General features: G+C 46.7%; 1 protein-coding gene across 1 annotated transcript in view; it reads left to right on the forward strand.

The window, feature by feature from the left end:
• MYO3B (myosin IIIB) overlaps nt 1-23,013 on the forward strand; it is a 1,488,954-nt gene that overhangs the window by 1,433,277 nt on the left and 32,664 nt on the right. The window lies entirely within an intron of this gene.

The following is a 23,013-nucleotide window of genomic DNA, read 5'->3' on the forward strand; positions in this document are numbered from 1 at the left end:
CATCCCATCTGCTGGCAACTTTTCCCATTATAACTGAGAAAAGCAAGGACCCCCTGGGTAGTGTAACTCTATAGACTCCTAGGGCAGGGTAGCAACAAGTGTGAAAAAATCCTAGGACGTCTAGGTATGACAGTGTACATTGAAGTATAGCCAGCTAATGAGAAGGAACAATGGAAGTGGAGTAACAACGTTATTTAAAAAAACATATTTTTATTTGTTATATATTAAAAACCATGTTGAAACTAATCAAATGAATAAGTAAAAAATGTCTATAACAACATTACATACAAAAATCATAAAAGGTTACACGTAAGTTGAATCATATACACAATAAACCAATAAAATGACAACATATACAGTTAATCAAAAAGATGGAACAAGCATAAAAAACTCGACGCGCGTTTCGGCAGGGGACCGCCTTCTTCAGGAGACACAATTTACTTCCTGAAACACAGTTATAAAAAGAATGTTTCTGTTATCACAACGTACATAGAGTTGATACAACCAACATTATTACTCATATGTTAGGAAACCGTTATCCCTAAACTCTAAAAGCTGACCATGACCATTGTTTTGTGCACTGAAGGCCTCTAATAAGCCAGAATAATATCTGACGATTGTACAGTAACTGACATCACTACGAGTAGCGTTCCTTCGTCTTTGTGACTACCATTTTACAGTAAAGGAGAATATCAGCAGACTACCATTTACGAACTGGTACAGGTTCTCTTTCAAATATAGTACAGACTTAATCTTTGTACTGGTAGTATACACAAATCATATAAAGATTAGATAACATTTACAGGTTACATTTTCCAAAAAGCTGTTTGTCACAGGGGTGTTCAATACAATTTTCCGCATCGGTGTTTAGGTAAAGTAGATATACTCACAACAGTAAGACTCTATCCATGCAGCAAAAAACATCGTAGGTGACTCTTCATTTATTCAGTATAGTATGGTAAACTGATGCCTAATGATAGAGTACATTATTAGTGATGGAAAAGGATACCGAATTGTTAACCTATACATGAACATATTGGCTCAACATCTAGATCTTAACATGTGGATAGCTCTGCAGAGTGTTATAATTATAAAAAGATGGAACATGGAAGGTACATGTTCGTGCAGAAAATACCCTTCAGATGGTTTAGCCTTAAAATATTAGTCCTATTCCCTAAATATGGTGACATTAAGTGTTTGCTGTGGACTACCAGATGTCATCCGCTAACTGATGCGTAGATGGCCGCGATATGGGACCAGTAAAAGAATAGATGCGGTATCTTCAGAAGACTCATATATAAAAAAGAAGAAATACCAAAATAGTACCTTATATTTCCACATGCGATGTTAGAGTTATAGATGAGAATATCCTAGATGAGATTGTCCCATATCAATGGGTATAGAGAATACACTATGGAAAAGATTAGAAGAAGAATAAACTTATTCATCGTAAATAGTACCCATTTAGACAGCATAGGTCTAGAAATGGAATGGTTATTGAATTATGATAATTAAATTAATTACCTGCAGCAAAAACGCTACATAGGCTGATAGAGTTAATGCTTGAGGCAAAGTTGCTTTAAGTGGCGCTCTTGTTCGTCATTCACAGACTGATAAAAAAATGGGTTCTGAAATAAGTAAGGAAAAATTTGCAATTAACCTTTAGGGGGTCTCTATGTTAATTATACATTGAGGCATTAGACTGGAGCTATGCTGTTAAAGACTGACTCTATGACCCCAAAGACAATTTATATTGAAGATTACCTTGGTTTAAACTGAAGCAGCGTTTGGATAGAACATACTTCAAAAAGGTCGATAGGGGAGGGCGCCTCACGTTGTTTGTTAAAATAGAAAGATCTGAAAGAATGGAATCAGATCACGCAGTCAGTTAAGGTAATGTTGGTAACAAAGTTGCAAAATAGCAACATATTTCACGGGCTGACGAGAACCGAGTGCTCTCTAAAAGAGCGTCTGCGTGTGGTTCTTACCGAGAAACGAAGGATTCTTTGTGGACAGCACGATGTAGCTGCTCCGTGTTCAGGCGTATGGGAAATCGTCCTCCTCCTCCCGGATACAAAGTATCCAGCAGTTGAAAGCCTTCCGTATATAAAGGGGCTGAAAAACGCGGGAACGCGGCCGGCTAATGACGGCGTTTGTAATTAAAGACGGACTAGTAAGGTACAAGCCAGTCCCGCTCCAAAATGGTGCTTATGAATGCATAATAGTGGTGAACAACACCAAGCACACCATATGTTGCTGTAAAAGTGTAATGGGTAAATTATACATATTAGCGCATATATCGGCTCGTTTTAATACGGATCTGGCGCTAATTCATCAGAGTGTTTAATCTACACGATGTCCGAGGTGTGTACTTTACCGTGGGAACTATATTCCATAAAATACGCTACCTAGAGACCAAACTTAGGAATTCCGGTAATGTAGACGATGCGATTAAAAGAATTGAAGAAGCTAACAAAGAATTAGAGTCATTCAGCGCCTATCTGAATAAACGAAAGAATGACAAGTTAGCTAAAGATAAACGCTACTATTTTGCAACTTTGTTACCAACATTACCTTAACTGACTGCGTGATCTGATTCCATTCTTTCAGATCTTTCTATTTTAACAAACAACGTGAGGCGCCCTCCCCTATCGACCTTTTTGAAGTATGTTCTATCCAAACGCTGCTTCAGTTTAAACCAAGGTAATCTTCAATATAAATTGTCTTTGGGGTCATAGAGTCAGTCTTTAACAGCATAGCTCCAGTCTAATGCCTCAATGTATAATTAACATAGAGACCCCCTAAAGGTTAATTGCAAATTTTTCCTTACTTATTTCAGAACCCATTTTTTTATCAGTCTGTGAATGACGAACAAGAGCGCCACTTAAAGCAACTTTGCCTCAAGCATTAACTCTATCAGCCTATGTAGCGTTTTTGCTGCAGGTAATTAATTTAATTATCATAATTCAATAACCATTCCATTTCTAGACCTATGCTGTCTAAATGGGTACTATTTACGATGAATAAGTTTATTCTTCTTCTAATCTTTTCCATAGTGTATTCTCTATACCCATTGATATGGGACAATCTCATCTAGGATATTCTCATCTATAACTCTAACATCGCATGTGGAAATATAAGGTACTATTTTGGTATTTCTTCTTTTTTATATATGAGTCTTCTGAAGATACCGCATCTATTCTTTTACTGGTCCCATATCGCGGCCATCTACGCATCAGTTAGCGGATGACATCTGGTAGTCCACAGCAAACACTTAATGTCACCATATTTAGGGAATAGGACTAATATTTTAAGGCTAAACCATCTGAAGGGTATTTTCTGCACGAACATGTACCTTCCATGTTCCATCTTTTTATAATTATAACACTCTGCAGAGCTATCCACATGTTAAGATCTAGATGTTGAGCCAATATGTTCATGTATAGGTTAACAATTCGGTATCCTTTTCCATCACTAATAATGTACTCTATCATTAGGCATCAGTTTACCATACTATACTGAATAAATGAAGAGTCACCTACGATGTTTTTTGCTGCATGGATAGAGTCTTACTGTTGTGAGTATATCTACTTTACCTAAACACCGATGCGGAAAATTGTATTGAACACCCCTGTGACAAACAGCTTTTTGGAAAATGTAACCTGTAAATGTTATCTAATCTTTATATGATTTGTGTATACTACCAGTACAAAGATTAAGTCTGTACTATATTTGAAAGAGAACCTGTACCAGTTCGTAAATGGTAGTCTGCTGATATTCTCCTTTACTGTAAAATGGTAGTCACAAAGACGAAGGAACGCTACTCGTAGTGATGTCAGTTACTGTACAATCGTCAGATATTATTCTGGCTTATTAGAGGCCTTCAGTGCACAAAACAATGGTCATGGTCAGCTTTTAGAGTTTAGGGATAACGGTTTCCTAACATATGAGTAATAATGTTGGTTGTATCAACTCTATGTACGTTGTGATAACAGAAACATTCTTTTTATAACTGTGTTTCAGGAAGTAAATTGTGTCTCCTGAAGAAGGCGGTCCCCTGCCGAAACGCGCGTCGAGTTTTTTATGCTTGTTCCATCTTTTTGATTAACTGTATATGTTGTCATTTTATTGGTTTATTGTGTATATGATTCAACTTACGTGTAACCTTTTATGATTTTTGTATGTAATGTTGTTATAGACATTTTTTACTTATTCATTTGATTAGTTTCAACATGGTTTTTAATATATAACAAATAAAAATATGTTTTTTTAAATAACGTTGTTACTCCACTTCCATTGTTCCTTCTCATTAGCTGGCTATACTTCAGTGAACTTTTCCCATTATTGCATTAATTGTTACTGGACTAATTCCAGGCATAGTTTGAGCAGCTCTCTGTGGGATCACCATTATGGTTCGCATAATGAACTGACCTAGACATCTTTAGAGTGTACCTAAATTTCTGCATAGTACTCCAACATGTAGGCCTGTAATGTTTACTATATCTGGATTTTGTTTTGTTGAAAATTTCTTTATTAATAGGGTACATGAAATTATGGTAAGCAGTGCAGTATATTCTCAGTACATAATTCACACATTTGTATATTATGATCGCACTGACAGGAGTTATACATTTTAATTTTTCGTTAGGTCACTATAACATCTAAACCGAACTCCCCCCTCCCTCGCCCTCCCCCCTCCAGGCACTGCCCAACTCACATTTATATCAGTTCATGGTGCCGGACATTCTTACACTTGTATGTGTCGTGTGTTACATTAGCCCTGCTATAGTCATACTAGGGGCATACGGGGTGAGCCACTTTCATGTGCATACCGTCCGTGTCTGTGCACCTGTAGTTGTGTGTAACGGGTCCTCCCTATTGGTGGACGCCGTATAAGGGTCGGCCTATGATGTGGATCTGTCCTTATTCCTGGTGTCCCATATCTATGGTGTGTTCTGAGTCTGTATCATTCCCAGCCTCAAAGGACCCCAGCAACGCATTCCAATCTAGGAAGATGGGGTGTTTCCTGAGCCCTCTGCGTTCCTCGCGCTGCAATGTCGCACTTTCAGCCTTTCCCCATCCCACCAACTCCGCCCTCCACATTTCAGGGTCTGGTGGCCTGGGTGACTTCCACCTCATGGTGATCGCACACTTCGCTAAGATCATGGCTAAGTCTGGGAATCGTGTATCTACGCTCTTTCTCCACTCCACAGGGCCCAATCCCAGGAGGGTATATTCCAATGTGTTGTATGGTTTGGAAGGGACTAGTCTAGTCAGATCAGACTGTACTGTGGTTCACTAGTACCCTAGCTTAGGGCAAGCCCATAGCATGTGTACCAGTCGGGCATCCTCCCCCCAGCACCTTGGGCATGTGTTGGGAGTGTCAGGGAACATAGCGTGTAGGCGGTGTGGAGTCAGATATGCTCTGTGGAGGAGCATGAGCTGTATGAATTTGAACTTCTGGTTCCTCGATACCTTTTTAGGATATTTCAAGATCCGGTCCCATTCCTGATCTCTGAGCGGTCTCCCAATGTCGTGTTCCCACTTATCTCGTAGTGGTTGCAGTGAAATGGCCCTGCCCTCTCTTATACCATGTGTTATCCACCTGGTCAGGTAGCTGCCAGTCCCCATTAGGTACTGCATCGTGATTAGTGGGTTTGTGGGTGGCTCCGTCCCATCAGGGGCCCATGCCTGCGCTATGTAACATTTCACACCTGCCTGTAGTAAGAACGACCTTCCAGGTGCGAGGTGTGTAGTGCGAAAGTCTTCAAATGACATCATCTTGCCATCATTAAAGAAATCCCCCACTTGTGTCACTCCCAAGTCGTGCCAGTCTGTAAGCATGTGGTTCGAATGTGTTCTCAGCCCAGCTGGTAGCCCTAGTAGTGGTATCGTAGGAGCGTAAGTTGACGTGGGCGATGTGTATTTCTCCAGTGTTCAATCGCTATGCGGAGTAGGGGGGGTGCGGACCGTGGGATCCCCGCCTTGGGGAGCAATAGGGCATGGACACTCCCTTTGTTCCATTCAGAGTCAGACATATCAATTTCGTGCAGATTGCGTCCTGCCAGCCAGTAGGCGAGCCATTGTAGGTGACATGCGAAGTTATACGCCCGGAGGTCTGGGACCCCCATACCACCCGCAGTCGTGGGAAGCTGCAGTTTCTTTAGGCTAATACGTCGCCTCCCGGCGCCCCTGACCAATTCAGTCAACAGGGTATCCAGTGTTTTGAACACCGTGGCGGGAATTCTCAGCGGCAGACCGGTAAAGTAGTACAACAGGCGGGGCAGGACCACCATCTTGGTAATAGTCACCCTGCCCGCCACTGCTAGCGGGAGCGTGGTCCAGAATCGCACCTGTGCTCTCAGCTTCGTAATTGCCCTTCCTATGTTGCCTTCTAGTAGGTCCCCTGGCTCTCTGTAAACCTGTATCCCTAAGTAACGGAAGGTGTGCTCCGCCACCTGGAAAGAATGGGGTGCAAAGGGAAGGTGGGTTTACACTCTGGCTGCAGAGAAGAAAAACCCATACGATTTGGGTTCACTAATCGCAAGGCTTGACATGGCGTTGAAGGTATTAAAATGCCGGGCACAGGTTCTAAATCCCCGCCCAGATCTCCGAAGTAGAGTATAATGTCATCCGCAAATGCTGATACCACATGAGTCGTCCCTCCCCTCCGTATGCCCCTGTGTTGCGCGGACTCACGGAGTTTGCACAATAAGGGCTCTAGTGCCAGTATAAATAATAGCGGGGACAATGGGCATCCCTGCCTAGTACCCTTAGCCACTTCCAATTGTGTTGATATGCACCTGTTTGTGCGGACCCGCGCCGTCGGATATGTGTAAAGTAGCTTCACCCAGTAGTCGAGTACCGCGAACATGTAGTTCCATTTTATTGAGTAGAAAGCCTGTTTCAGGACTAACGATACGCATCCCTCCGTGTCCGCCCTTCCCGTTGCGTCTAGCATGATTTGGCTAAGGCGCCGCAGATTCATAGCAGTGCTTCTGCCCGGCACGAAGCCGCACTGGTCTGGGTGTATGAGCGATGGGATGTATTGAGCCAGTCTATTTGCTGGTATTTTACTTAATATTTTGTAATCCGTGTTGAGTAGCGATAGCGGTCTATAATTTGCTATATGTAGGCTGTCTCTGTCCGGTTTCAGCAGTGACACTATTAGGGCTTGCAGTGTGGATTGTGGAAGACCCCGGGCCTTAAGTGCCTCTTTATACACCTCTAGGAGACGTGGTGCCAGAAGATCCATGAAGGCTCCATAGAATTCCACTGGAAGGCCATCCGTGCCCGGGGCTTTGTTCCGTGGGCGTGCGCGAATAGCCTGTCTAATTTCTGCTACCGTGATAAGCCTCGCCATCTCTTTCCTCTGTCGTTCCTCAAGCTTCCGTATTTCCAACCCCCTCATGAAGTCCCCGAGGGCCCCCTCTATCATAGGGGCGTGTGGGCCTTATAACGTCCCATAGTAGTCTTTAAACGCTGCGTTCACACTCAACTGCGTTGTTGCCATGGACCCCCCTTGGTCAAGTACCTCCATTATGGGCAAGTGTATCGGGTCATCTTTTACTAGCCGGGCCAATAAAGGTCCTGCCTTATCCGCCTGCGCATGTTGTCTACTCGTGTACTCTCTGTAGTCAAGGGTACGTAGTTCCTCTAGCAGTTCTGCATGTTGGATGTGTGCTTCTTGTAGTGGCGTGAAAGGCACATTCGTGCCGGCAGCTTCACTCTCTAATAGTGCTAGGCGTCCCTCTACATCCCGGAGTTTGTCCATCACAGTGTGCCTCATGCCCACCCGTGTGCTCATCGCTTCACCCCGAATCGTGACCTTAAAAGCGTCCCACTCCACTTGACGGGAGCTCGCGGACCCACTCTTTATGTCAAAGTAAGTTACAATGGCCATCTCGAGTGTTGCGCGGAAAGTCGTGTCTTCTAATAGATCTGGTGTAAGGCGCCAGGTTGGTATGGGTGTTGGAATCCTGCCCCACTGAAAAACAACTTCCACCGGGTTGTGGTCTGAGAGAGTTTTGCCCATGTGTTCTGCCGTCGTGACCGGCCCCAAGAGTGACGTGGTGCAGAAAACATGATCTATTCTGGTGTGCAATTTGTGGGGCGGTGAATAGAATGTATATTCCCTGTCTAAATTGTGTTTGCCACGCCATGCATCTGCTAGTTGCCAACCCTCTGCCCACTGCGTTAGCGCCTCATCCTGTTTTCTACTTTCCTTAGCCTGTAATGGTGGGTGGGACCTATCCAGTGATACATCCAGGACAGCATTAAAATCCCTGCCCATCAACCAGGGAAAATCAGCCCAATCAGCCAGCACTCCGCTAAGTTTCACCAGGAATGCCGATTGATTCGAGTTCGGCGCATATACGCTACCCAACACAACAGGGGAACCGTCCAACAACCCTCGGACAAATACGTATCTGCCTTCTGTATCTTTCCTCAGTTCCACCAGTTTAAAGGGGACCGAATTCCTCAGCCACACAGCTGCCCCTCTCGAGAAGGCTGAGTAAGAGGTAGCGAACAATTGACCCTTCCACTTTTTAAGCAATTTCCCACTTTCTGAGGTCGTTAAATGGGTTTCCTGAAGGCAGACAATTTTGACCTTTCTACGATTAAGTTGAGCCAAGATTCTATGTCTTTTGTGGACTGACCCCATGCCACGAACATTCCAAGTGCACAATTTATAGTCATTAAGGTTCCCCATCCCTAGCAGCAGCAGGTAAAGCCGGTGAAGTCCTCACCGTGGAGTAGGTATAGTTAAACAACCATGAGTCTCGTGCCTGTACAAGAAAAAACCCCGTAACAAACAGGTCCCCGAATAAAACCCTTCGGGATCCAAACAGTATAGCCCAACGTGGGCATGCCTTACATTGAAACATGTCTATATGGTGGGGAGCTGGGGCCACTTACACCAGTCCAGAGTCTGTTGGTAGCACTCCATCGCACCAGAGCAAAGAAGGCCCCCCTCCCCCCGATCACCTTGCAGATAGTTCATACGTTACCATCCGACGATCTGCCCAGCCACAGTCATAGGTCATGTGCTTCTTGTGCCGTGATCTTGTGGAACAATGGTAGGCTATCAGCAGATCCCGACACCTCCGTGTGAGTGGCGGAACGGCTGGCTGAAGCGGCAGGGTCCTGGGCGTCGTGCTCGCCAAGGCGGCCATTGTCAGTTGTACTATCCCCTTGGTCCTGGCCGATGACGAGCCTCCCGAGGCCGCGTGTCGGTTCGCGTGACCCTTGGTTGCTCCCATCTGGTTCCGACCTCCCCGGTGCGATGATACCTCTCCTTGATCCTCCTCAAAGGGGTCCTGCGTGTTCGGGGGCGTCAGTGTTACCTCTATCCACTCCGCCGCTTCCTCCGGAGATTCGAAAAAGTAGGACTTATTGTTGTAAAGCACTTTGAGTCGTGCCGGAAATAGCAGTGCGTACTTCAGGTTCCTGTCCCGCAGCATGCGCTTAACTCTCAGGAATGTCGAGCGGGCTCTCTGCACCGCCGGGGTGAAATCTGGGTATACCGAAACAGTCTTGTCCTCGAAGCGCAATGGGGCTTTCTGCCTTGCAGCCCTCAGGACCGAGTCTCGGTCTTTGTAATGTAGGAGGCGGGCAATTAAGGGGCGCGGTGATGCTCCTAGTTTAGGCGGTCTTGCCGGCATCCGGTGCGCTCTCTCCACACTATATAGTGGCGTGAGGTCTTGGGGATCCACTATCTTTTTTAACCAGTCCTCTACAAATTGGGTAGGGTCCTTACCTTCGCTTTTCTCTGGAATACCCAGTATGCGCACGTTGTTTCGGCGGGCCCGCCCTTCCGCATCGTCCAGCTTGTCCCATATCAGTTTGATCTGTTTGTCCATTTGTTCGAGTTTCGTAGAGTGGGACGTTTGTTGTGGGATGAGGTCGTCTAGCGCTATTTTGTGTTCTTTGACTTTCTCCGCCAGCTTCGTATGGTCCGCCTTGAGCAGTGAGAGGCTCGTTGCCATGTTGTCCATTCGGGATTCTAGCACCTCCCTGGACGCCTTGATTTCAACTAGTATAAGGTCCAGTTTCGCATCCTGCGAGGTCTGGCCCGTCGGGGGAATCATCTCCACGTTCGAGGATGCCAGTGGGTCCTCCGAGCCCGTGGACTGAAGGTCGGCTCCGGCACCGTGGTCCTGCACCCTGGCCTTGTTCCTGCCCATATTTCGCGTTTGCAGGGTGGTGGTCGCAGAGTGTCCCCAATGTAACTGGTCTGGGCCGGTGAAGAGTGAGTCGCAGTCGAGTGATACGCCGCCGGTGTCCCCCACGTTCAACCGCCAGGGGAGAGGCCACCCGTCGCCGTCCCTCCGTGTTCAATGTGTGTAGAAGGCCTCACCAGCCCCCCCCAGGGCTCAGCGCACCAGGGCTTTCAAGGTGGAAAAGTCGTAAGTGGCGGCCCACAAGTCTCCCCTGGGTCTGGTAATTCTCACCGTAGAGGGGGGGGGGGTCACAGTGGCCGAGCGTCGCTTGCAGTGTGTAGTGGCGTGGTGGGGAGCCAATTGTCTCACTCCTGCTCCGTGCGCCGCACCTTCCGCCCGGCGGCATGACTCGGCAGGCAGAGCCCTCGCAGCGGCGGGGGGGGGGGCTCCCGCCCGCCTCGCCTCAGCCGGTGTCCTGCACAGCCCCTCTGGGTAGCAACACTCGGGGCAGTTCAGCTGCGGCAGCGCCCTCAAGGAGTCCGCATAGCGCGGTGGGGGCAGGCGCGCTCAGGCCAGGATCCAGTGCGGTCAGCGCCGCTTCCCTACCAGGCAGGCAGGGTCCGCCGGCAGTCCCCGCAGGTAGCGCTCTTGCTGGTTCCGGGCGTCCGGCGGGTTCGGCAGGTCACTGTCTTACAGTGCTCCTGTGGGCCGGCCGCTGGTATACGCCGGCTCACCGCCCCACAGCGGCCCAGGTCGCGCCCGCATCGGCCCTAGCTGACACCGGCCGTCTCCTCACGCCAGTCCGCTGCTGCACCACGCGGGCTAGGCCTCGCCCAAGCTGCTGTCCGTAGTCAGTCGCCTGCAGTCGTCCGCGACCGCCGAACGGCGACGGGGGTCTGCACCGCCTCCTGGGACCGGGGTGGTGTATCGTGGCAATTGGGGAGGCAGGGGGAAGAAGGATAAGCAGCTAGTGTTGGTGTTTATGGACGGAGCCTCGCTAGAGCACGTCCGCCATGTTTGGTTACTATGTCTGGATATGGTGTATATCTAGCTAGGACTGGCTATTTTGCTCCATCATTACTGAGACGACCTGGTATGACATTTTCCAATGTATGTGTTAGGGCACCTAGGAAGCAGTTCATGTGTTCCTGATAAGTGAGTAGGATTTCTAAATCCTCATATGCTCTGTATTGGTTAGGTACAGCTACTTCAATGTATGTTTGAAAATTCGGAGTTGGCATTTACTGTTGAGAAAGTGACCCATGAATAGAACACCTCTGTTTTGTATGCTTCATGGACCTGTACAACAAAGATAACATCCCCTCCCGTTCATAGAAGTTCATGTTGTAGTAACATTTGTGTTAGAGGTGCATGTCTACAATTAAGCAGTAGAACCACCTGTCTTGGATTAGCCATGGAATTATTTGGAATATGTGGAATTCAGAGTGGGTACCTTTATGGGGTGATCCTTTTAAAGGTTCAAACTTGAACAACCTAAAGCCAGAAATAGGGGTTCCATACTTAGCTGAGGAGGATTATCTCCCTAACACCACGGACGTCTCAGGTTATTTGGTGGTTTGGGGCTTTGTGCAGACAAAAGAAAAACTACTTGAAAGGCCCATAAAATAATTACTCAAGCTAGAACGTTGATGGCGCTATGACATATGGTTTATACTTTCTCAGTAAAGCTGTGCGTTTTTGGACAACGTAAACAACAAAACTTCCTGAGACTGAGTCCACGCAAACCATCAGGATTTGTTGGTCTTAGTCCTCGCTGGCCCACAGTGTACCATCTGTGCCATAACCTCTCAAGGTAACAGGTGGTATGTGTAACCTCTGAACATGACAACCCTGACAAACATGACAACAATGGAAAAGAATATGAACAGTCCAACCATCATGCTGTTACATGGATTATATGCTTGCATATAAGTACAGTTATAGCTATGCTCCTAATTCGCACTCCCCATCCTGGTGTGCCTAGGGTAGGTGAATCTGCCAGAATCCCTTAGGGTGATCTAACTCCCCAGTTAGCTGTGGGTATGTTTCATCTGGGGGCCCTTCTTGGTGTAGAGCTGAGCACCATCCTTCTCAGGAGGGGAATAGGATTCAGCAGGGCTGGAATTCCGGCATAGGGCGACCTCAAATGCGTCAATGAAATGCTGCTCTGCTTAAACAGAGGAGTGATTTTGTTTATATAATAAACATCACCCATGTTGCCATGCCAAAGCCCCAGTCAGGCCGCCATTGTTGATTCTATACTTGCAGGGCTGTCGCCAAGCAGACAACAATAAACACCAACATTTTGAGCAGTGAACTTAGTCCTCCTACAGAAAATTCAAGGCTCTGATAATATGCCTACAAAGAATGGTAAATGTAAGCAAAGTCATTTCCGAGAATATTATCCCATACTGGTACGCAAGCAAATGTGTGTCAAGTGTCAATGTTCAAGAAAAGATGTGAACTTTAAACGTAAGCATGTAACATTGTGGTGTTCTTGCCCAGACCTAATGTAGCCACGTAATGCAATGACTAGCTAACTCAAATTTCCACACACCTGCACGCTCTAGCCAACACCATTCATGACTAAAAATCTGGTAAGTGAACGTAATGGGGCACTCTTGTTGCGCTTTTTATTAAACCACACTATGGCATTGGGTGCCCACCACTTGCTAAATGCTGGCTCTTCATTATGGCTGTAATTCTTGGATATTGGGGGCATCCATGACATGAGATTGCCTACACCTGACAAAATGCTGTTCCTGTGATTACTGAAATAGTGAGGGTGTGTATGCCAAGAAGGTGTCAATGCCTGGCAAAATGTCTGCCTTGCCCTGAGTTTATTTTTCTAAATGTATAGCATGTTTTTAATTGCAATATGTCTGTATTTTCATGAACTAACAAGCTGATTCTGGCAACACAATTTGTATTTCCTGACAAAGCAGGCATTTGAGCGATACTTTAAAAAACGCGAAACTGTGAGATTAGTGTAATGGGCCCGTCTCTAACTTACGGCCTGCGATTTAGATATTTGTGTAATTTGTTATTTTTTCACTCTGCACCTTTTTAGGAGAGTCTCATCAATGACATAATTAGAATCTACTTGAAAAGGGGTATGATTTAATTAAAAATGAAAGGAAGTAAAATATGGACATGTTGATAGATGCTTTGATAATGAAAGACTGTGTAGAATAGCTTTTTATAAACTGCCTTTATCACATGTGGCTTTGTATGGGTTTTTCGAGACAGTTTTATTAAAAATGCTCAAAATTATCTTTGAAAGGGGTAACCCGCAACACCCATGGGGAAAGTCAGGGCATTCTTAGCACCCATAGCTTTTTAGCAAATTCAAGTGACCATTGTATGTGAAATGCACTATTTCAACGATTTTTTTTTTAAAAAAACGTTTCTCAGGGGAGAACTCCTAAAACCAGGTTTCAGACGCCAGGCTTGCTGACTGCAATTCGTTGCTGGTGTTATGCTCCATCCTCAGCTGCCATTGCATCAGCCAGTGAGTGGGTACCATCGCAGACTGGTCCCCCCCCTCCCCCCCACCCCCCCTCCCCCCCCCCCCCAAAGCGCTGCTCTGCCTGGTCGCACTGGAAGGCTGGTACGTACGAGGCACAACAGCCCTCTCTTCCTGTGTCTAATGCACATCACAATCCGGCGCTTGTTTTTTTATGGGACCCATGTCCTGGTACTAGGCCTGCTTTGCCATTGACACTCAGTATGATCTTGGTAAAATCATTTTATCTGCCGCTGCCTACATTAGCCTGCCCTGTTTTTGAAGCACCGTCAAGCAGTATACCGCAGTCTCGGAATTTCCCTAAATAGGTTTATTTTTCCCTTGCATTTTTCCTCTTATTGTGAACACAGAGCACCAGGAACAGTAAGTATGACATAAACTGAAGAAGAGGTAGGCGTCCGAAATGAGCTCGTGGGTGAAGAGGGCAGGCGGTCCACACGATGTCGAGGATGAATACCACCCACGAAGGTCAACAAATCCAGGCTGGGGATGACCTGCTACAGCCATGATGTAATCAGGGGCCATAAATAGCTGTTTTCTCATTACCCCCGAAAGAATCCATTCCAAATCTCATTATTGGCTACATTGTGATGTCTGATCCCCACCCCCCAGGTATCTTTGTAATCTATGTTCTTCTCTCACAGACCTAAAAGTGTCTTATGTCATGTTTTCAAACATATTTATTACCATGATGAGGCATCGTGGATTTTAATGAGTATAATTTGTCGTATTCAAGTACTTTTTGTATGACCTCTCGAGTATGCTCTGGTCTGTAAATAAGTGCGTGTTCTGCGGACAGCTAAATTCACATCAAGACGTGAACACAGACTGGGGTTGTTTTCCATCGAAGAATTTCTTATTGATACCATGTACAAGCTGACAGAAGTTTCAATTACCTATGATATCACTTAGAAACACGAGGGGGGAGAAGCCACATTATTGACAGCTATGCATCTGTTATTTATTATTGTGCTTAGCCCATGACCCTCCCTTGCAAGTTGATCTCTTACATAAGATGTGCAGACGGAACCATGAACATCATGGTCTTCCTTACCCTCTCTTCATTTGTAATTTTGTCATTTGTAAAGCGCATATAACCAACAGGCATCAGAGCGCTATAACAAGCAAGAACAAACTGGGGAGACCAGCAAAGGCCATTATGGTTGTGAGAAAAGCCAGGGTTTCACATGCTTGCGAAACACAGAGTAAGAATTAATGCTAACAATATGTGCAGGGAAAGTGTTCCATTTCCTGTCCGCTGCCACAGAGAAGGCATGCTCACCCCATCTCACCTTGCTGAAACGGGGAACAATCGCTTTCCTCTTCCCAGCCAATCTCAAATGTCTGCTGGGAAGACACCAGTTGAAAACGTTACTTAAGTAATAAGAGCCCTGTTGGTTCAGGGCCTTATAAACCAGACACAGGGCTTTAAAGATCAACCACTTCCTCACTGGGAGCCAGTGCACTGTCCACTATCCCTCCCTCATCAAGAGATTTTTAGGTACGCCCAACACCAGCCGCGCAGCTGCAGTTTGGATAACCTGAAGTTTGTTAAGCGAATACTGGTTGACGTTTAAATACAAAGCATTACAGTAGTCCAGGTGTGATGTTATGAGCGCAGTGACCACTGACACTCTTAATTCCTCGGGAAGGAAAGGGAGGATGTTCTTCAGGCTCATGATGATCGAGAAACAGGAGCTCGCTGTCCTATTGACCTGAAAGTTGAATGTCAGAGTGTTATCGAAAATCACCCCCAGGTTTTTAGTGGAAGTTCTCTCAGCAGGTAAAGGTCAGCATGTGACCGGCCAACAGCGGTCAGTCCAAACCGAGTTCTCTGCCCTGAAGACCACAATCTCTGTCTTCTCTGCATTCATCGTGAGCCAAATGTCTTGCATCCAGGTGCTGACTTCTAGTAAACAAGACCTAAACTTGTCCACTACTCCTGCCCAATCCCCAGATATAGAAACAATGATTTGGGTATCTCCACAGGCCTGAGCACACACACAATATCATTTCAATTTGCGTAGGATAATATAATGCACAGCAACAATATATAATAGTTTGTCTTTTAATGTTCTTTCTTCCATTAGTCCAACCAACATGTGTTTCGTTGCCCGGGATTGACCCATGACTTCCTCAGGGCTAATAGACCTTGTGGTTGGACGGTCAGCCTTTGAATCGGTTATAATTACGGCCATACTGGGTGCCGACGAAAAACGCGGAAACACGTCCTAGTATGAAAGTGCTTTTCCCCTGATATTCGGATGCCGGAACTGGTTCTATCTAACTTGATGTGCACAGCCACTCAAGTGGATAGAGCAACTATTGGTGGATTGAAAAATAGAAGTGAAAGGAACTAACAAAGTATCCCTGCCCTCTTGGCCGGGACGGAATTATAACCGGTTCAAAGGCTGACCGTCCAATCACAAGGTCTATTAGCCCTGAGAAAGTTGTGGGTCAATCCCGGGTGACGAAACACGTGTCGAAGGCTGTGGATAAATCTAGCCTAATTAGAATGGCTGTGCCCTCCTGATCCACTTGTCGGTGAATGGAATCTATAGGAAACAGGGAGATAGGCCAGAGTTTTTTCAACTCTCCCAGATCCCCATTTGGTTTCTTGTTAAGGTGAATGATACTCTTCTTTCCAGCACTAAGGATAAACTTCGGACTCCAGTACTCGAGCCTAACCTTTCTCCAAAAAAGCGGCAATTAATTCTGGTGCAGGCAAGAATCATCTGGGGAGCCTAAAGTAATTTGTCTCAAGACAGCTATGATTTTAGCTGTCAGCAAACTGGAAAAAGAGGACAATTCAACATAATTGGGGGCCTGCCCGGAGGAATCATCTTTCAAAGATAAGAGAGCTGTGCAGTTCTCTGCAGACTGGGCATTCAGAGAGGATCTTCAAGATGTTATCCTTAAAAAACGAGGCCATCCTATCGGAGAAATCTTGAGAGTTCTCCAATTCCTGTTGAGCTGGCGGCAATGTAAGATCTCTTACCACCTTAAACAATTCCCTGGGTACATTTATTGCAGATCCTATTTTAAGTATGAAGATTTTGCCTCTTTGATTGCCCTTTTGTATTTTTGAATCACATTTTTATGTTTACATTCCTTGTGTGTCCTATACGTAAAGAAAAAATATAGCTGGTGTCTTATCACCCTTGCTCCACCACCATTGGCCATCCATCTCTAGTTCAAAAAAAGAAAATGAATCCAAAGAACACCCAGCATCCTGTCACTTCCATCCCAAGAAAAGGATGTAGCATCCTTCCATCATCCTCCACCACCATTATGTATGTGTGTGGCATGTCTATAGTGTGAACCTAGCTAGGCTGCACATGGACAAAGGCAAGCTTAAAGTCAATGAGTAATAAGAGAGGAGGGTGAGATGTGGACGGTTAATGCCAGTTAAGACCCCTTACCATGCCAAAATATATTTTTAAGCAACTGCCTTTCTCAAATGTCTCCTACTGCCTTTGGATGACACCCTCCTCTCCTTCAAAAATACACTGCATTCAGCCACCCACCACCCTGAATTCTATTCACTGCTCTGAATGATAGAAAGCAGAGCAGACACCGTGGAGGGAGCTACACTGTCAGAGATACTGACAGCATCAACAAGTCAGGCTTTGCCACAGGCCCTCCCATAACAGAGAGAAATCATGTGCCTGACATGGGTCTTCCAAGTTCCTTCGAGACAAAGAAGGGAGTGGCTTTCCACGTCTGCCTTGTGTCTGCTGAGATCCAAGAGAGACCGGGAAAACGAGGGAAGTTGATGAACCATCATCTACCATTCCTCAGCCTCCTTCAGGTCTTTAGAGACCCAAAGTAATTGTCGGATCGTCAAACAAGTGAGCAATTTCTTCAGAGCCCAGACATTCTGTTCTTTAACATCAGAGCCATGAGTAAAAGGGTTTTAAACTAATATTCACAACAATGATTCTCAATGAGAGTCCAACGTAATAGAGTGATCTGCCAAGGTTCCGGCAATGTGATCAAAAGATGAAGTTCAGATCAGAACCTAAGCTCATCATTGGAGACGAATTGCTGTCACCGGGGCAGATGGGGATTCTTCCTAATGCGGTGAAGCACGAAAGTCAAGTTCCATTAATTAAAGAAATAAATCTCTACTCCTGTGTGAAAACGGGCTGAATAGCTGTCGTGTCCACTATTTTGTCATTCTCTGAAAATACCTGATTGTTGCATGGAAATGATTGTGCCTGGCTGAGGACAGTGCTGCAATTCCCGTACCGCTCCCTAGGGGTCTGCATGGGTTTCCTCAAAGTTCCCACATATGAGGCCCACAGACTACCTAGAAATAGACCAGTAAGATATTGGCTTACTTGAGAGCTGTGGGAGTGCTTCTAGTGCCATCGCCGGAATGTCGGTTTGACATCGATTTCTAGAGAGGGAATGAGTCATTTGATTGGGGCAGTCCTCGATTCAAATGAGGAGCACCCACTGTAGTACAGGGGCACCGTGATGATTGAGGAGCATTACCCCAATGGTCAGAGTCTGTCACAGAAAAATAAAATGATATTAAAACAATAATATCATTTAATCTGTGAGGTGCTCTCGCTGACAGTGCATGCGTGTGTGTGGGGCCAGTACGGGCAATGACAGGCAGGAGTGGTAGGCACTTAGAAGTGTGCATGTAAGTTTGGCTGACCGTCTTAGGCCAGCCAAACAGACATGCGCACTTCTATTTATCCAACCCAGCTGTGTTCACAGCCAGGTTGGAGAAAAGCAGCAGTCTTTGAGGCAGTGTCTGAGTGGCAGACCAGGCCGCTCAGTCTAATCCTGACACTGCTGTCATAGCATGAGAGCAGCATCCTAATTGGCTGGGCAGCCTGTGTCTTCCCAGAGACTGCCAGGAGTGAAGCACTGTTGTGGCCGTCTGTGTCTGGGCAGCAAGAGGTAAGTGTTTTTTAATATTTAATTTTTAGCCTCAATCCCGCGTCCTCCCCCCTTCTCTCACCAAACCACCCTCACTTTCGCTGTGCGACTGGCACGACTGCTGTAGTGATCGTTCCAGATGTGATCAGTGATATACATTGCCTGCAGAAATTCCCTATCCGCTGAGCACACTTCCAAAACCAGTACCTGTAATCTGAGCCAGACTTCTTTGTCGCACAGCAAGAAATTAGCCCCTAGAGTTTATGCAGTTTGAGAAAGTGTGCACAAGTGTGCCTGCATGGAAATAACCAATGAGAATATTTATTTTTTTACTGCAAAGGACAAATTATGAAAATAAAATCAAATGTGTTCTAAGGTCAGCATTGCTGTTGCTCCATAATACCTTGTCTCTCATAACACTTTTATTAACTTCAGCAAACTAGAAACAGGATGGAACGTGATTAGACAGGAGACACGTGATTAGACAGGAGACAGCGACGGGCCAACCTGCCTTTAGGACCCAAACTGTGGGACGACCTCCTTCCCGAATTGCGGCAAATTGGAAGACCCATAAAAATTCACTAAACACACCTGCTACAGGTGCCCCTGGACACCTGTGAGCTATAATGCTAATCAAATGACTAAAGGGCCATATGTAAGAACATATTTTCCCATAGACACAGAATGGGTAGAACCCTTTGATACATCTGGCCCTAAGACCTCTGGCTACAACACCAAACAGTACTATTCCTCACAACACACCTACAACCAAACATAACCAAAACACTACACTACGGAGGACCTAATTTGCGAGGAATTAGCGCAGCGCGGTGCCGCAAGCCATTTTGCTGCACCGTTCTGCTTTAATTCTGAAGCAGGAAGGGGCACCTTCCTGCACATAAACAATCGCAAGAGGGGATTTCCTCATTCTATTTGTGCTACAGTATGTAGTACTCATAGAGGAAAAAAACGTGGAGAAATGACATAATGTTTTCTCCTCATTGCGCCTCCCCATGCCTGCCCTAGGAAGGCGTAGTATTCTGACTTATTCGCAGGTTTACGATTTCTCGTAAATCTGGAAATGTGGCAGAAGCTATGGGTGTTGCATGGGAACACCCACAGCATGCCCCTTTCACGTAAAGTGTTGCTTGTTAAGGGGCCATGTTTACAAGGACACGAAAAGCCACGCAGGGTGGCTTTAGGTGTCCTTGTATACATGGGGCAGATGGTTGCGCTGCTGGTGTGTCGCAAAAAGTGACACACTGGCAGCGCAAAGGGCTTGTATATAAGTCCCTGAGTATCCAACTCAAAGTCAGAAAACAGTCTCTGGCCACTAAGTACTAAGACCAGAGGATCAAAAAGTATACCACTTTGGGGTATATTCACAAGAAAGTGTGATAACTACCTCAAGAGTAGCGTAGCGCAACTTTCAACGTCGCCGCCCATCGCGGGAAAATAACCCTGTGTCAAAGTGGAATTCGCAACAATGCAGAAGCATGCAATAGTCATCAGATAACGCGTCAAAAATCAGCGAGACAGTCAATACCACGCTGCAAAAATGAGAAACGCGAACACAAAAAACATGCGATGAGGCCAATTTAAATCTGAAAAAAACAGCCACAGGCCTGCAACCCCCACATGTCTGGCGGGAAAATGCACTATAAAAGAAAAAAAGAAACATTTCAAACTGCGTAGCACTATGGATGCACCCGGACCGAGTACAGAGGACAAGCCGAACCCCACAAGCCCCACGGAGGACCAGCATGGAACTCCGTGTTCAGGGAAGGGCAAGGACAAGAGGAAGAGGAAGACGGGGTTCAGTCCGCAGGAAGACCGGACCATTGTCACGGAGGTCATAGGACACAACCAACAACTGTCCGCCACCTCCACTGTGGTACTGGAAACCCAAACGGAAATATGGCAGGCCATCGTCAACAACATCAATGCAGTCGGAGTGGCGAGGAGGTCACTGGAGGAGGTCAAGAGGCGCTGGCATGAAGTGCATAGCCAAACCAAGGAGAAGCTCTCCGCCAACAGGAAGGCAAGGGCGACTGGAGGTGGGAGTCCTGCGACACAGGTGACTGATGAACTAGAGGAAATGGTGGCCACAGTCAGCAGTGTGGAGACGGTGGCAGGAATTGGGTGCCTGGACACAGCACAATACGACCTGACCCAACAGCAACAGGGTGAGTAAGGACCAGGGACGGGGGAAGGGTGGAGATGGGCACAATGGCACACATGCACAATTATGTGTAGCACACTGCACACCCACAATGACCCTGGATCATGTCACTGAGAGCCGTGGCACACCGCAGCACACATAGAAACACCAAATAGGCCCCCATCCACAATGTGCATAAAGGGGCCCCCTCCAGATCACCAATAACATAACCGACCCATGCACATGTGATGAACCCAGCAAAGCAGCTGCTCTGTGACCCACACTGACTATGCAAGTAACACACATATAAACAGGGAGAAGAGGGCCCAAGGGGATGTGTAAGGACCACTCACTGCTACATCCCCTAAACAGACAGTACACCAAAAAAGAGTAGCAGTGGGTCAATAAATGAATTAGTTAACTCTGATTATATATCTGAAACAAGGGGACGTCCAACGAAGGAAAGTAAATTGAGTGACACTATCTCAGAGTGAGTATCTTTCCTGTGTTGAAAGTACCCATCAGTTGTCAATCGACAACTGATGGGTACAGAGGTGCAGAGGGACAAACAACACCTCCTGCAGAGCAGACCAGACATATCTTCAGTGATGATGAAGAAGTCCCCCTGGTCATCTGCACCGACACCCTCCAACGGATCCTAGATAGCCTCCGCACCCCATCCCCAGAAGCAGGGCAGACTAGCAGCCCTGAGGTGACCCCACCACCTGCACAGACCACACAGCAGAAAACACACATCACCACGGCTGTCTCCCAGCACCCCCGACCAATTCATAGAGTTCCAGCAATGTATGTGGCATTGCCAGGTGGAGTTGGCTGACCAGCAATGGGTGGGCTTCGAACTCGCGGCAGCCAAGTTTGATGCCATACGTAGGTGTCTGAGTCCCATCAGGGACCACGTACAGTCCCTATCGGACACCCCCTGTACGCGCCATGCTCCACCACACACCTTGGCTGACCTTGCTGGGGCAAAGAATCTAATTCAAGAACTGTGTGGTCAGACAGGCACCAGCGGTCAGAGTACTGTGTTGGGAGGCGGAGGTCAATGGAGACCATGGAGCATATGCAGGCCGGAAGTCTGTCTGCCACGGCTGGACACCAGCGAGTAGTAACTGGGAACTTTAATGCCCTGCAGTACTTTATCTTGCCATTTCTGCCACTGAGCCGGTCCCAGATGACAGCAGCGGAACCATCGACACACACAGCTTCGAGCCCTGACATGTCTGTGGCACACAGTGATGCTGCACCATCACCTTCACAGTCTTTTGTGTCAGTGGCACACAGTGATGCAGCCATCACCCCGCCACACACCCCGACACACTGGACACAGAACCCGTATCAGGGGAGTAAGAAGGGGATGGGAATTACTTAGTGAGGAAGGAGGCAGTAGCATCCATCACCGCCAAATTTCCGGTCCCTGCTTGGTTATGACATATGCATCATGCCCTGGGAAACACCTCATACTGACCCCCGGAACACTCTGCGACATGCACCCGGACCCCGACACGGACTAGCATTTCATCACTGCTGGCCACTTACACAGCAATCCTGAAGCGGACTGCACTCTCCCACTTCCTAATCACTTCTCAATCCCCACAGGACTGTGTTTGGCCTACCACTGGGCTTCCATGTGATGTGGCTTTGTGGCTGTGATTCAGACACGGCCTTGGGCTCATGGTGTACGGATGACGACACACACACACATGTTGGCATGTGGTGCCAGGTGCCCTGCAAGGCCTTGCGCTGCTTGTGCATTCTCACTCCTTCTCTCTCCCTCGCTCTCTCCCTCTCTTTACTTTGTTGGGCGCATGGCACACCTTCTTCTGTTGGATTTCCTCTTCCAGGCTATGTCCTACGGAATGTCCAGTGTGGACCCGATAGGACTCATCCAAATGGTTGGCTTACTGCGTGTTTTGTGTTTTTTTCGCAGTTCTGTCTGGTCATTGTGAATGTTGAGGTGTGGTGATGTCTCGAGTTTTGGCACGGGAACGCCTACTCTGCATTTCATTCGCGATATTTGCGGGCGTCCTCTGTGGCGATGTTTTTTGCGGCTGCTATAGCGGGGAAACTGGTGCTGTGGGCTGTTAGCACCTGCTTGTGAATAGTGGGGCAAATTCATCAGAACTTTGCCTGCGCATGAAGTGCTGTTAATTCGGCGATAGCTCCTTGTGAATATGCCCCTTTGTATCCTAGAGATGACGAAAATGGAACAACAAGTGAAAGAGGTTGCTCAAGGAAGAAAAGACAAA

This window comes from Lissotriton vulgaris, chromosome 2_1 (assembly GCF_964263255.1).
Source record: "Lissotriton vulgaris chromosome 2_1, aLisVul1.2, whole genome shotgun sequence".
Classification (NCBI taxonomy): Eukaryota; Metazoa; Chordata; class Amphibia; order Caudata; family Salamandridae; genus Lissotriton; species Lissotriton vulgaris.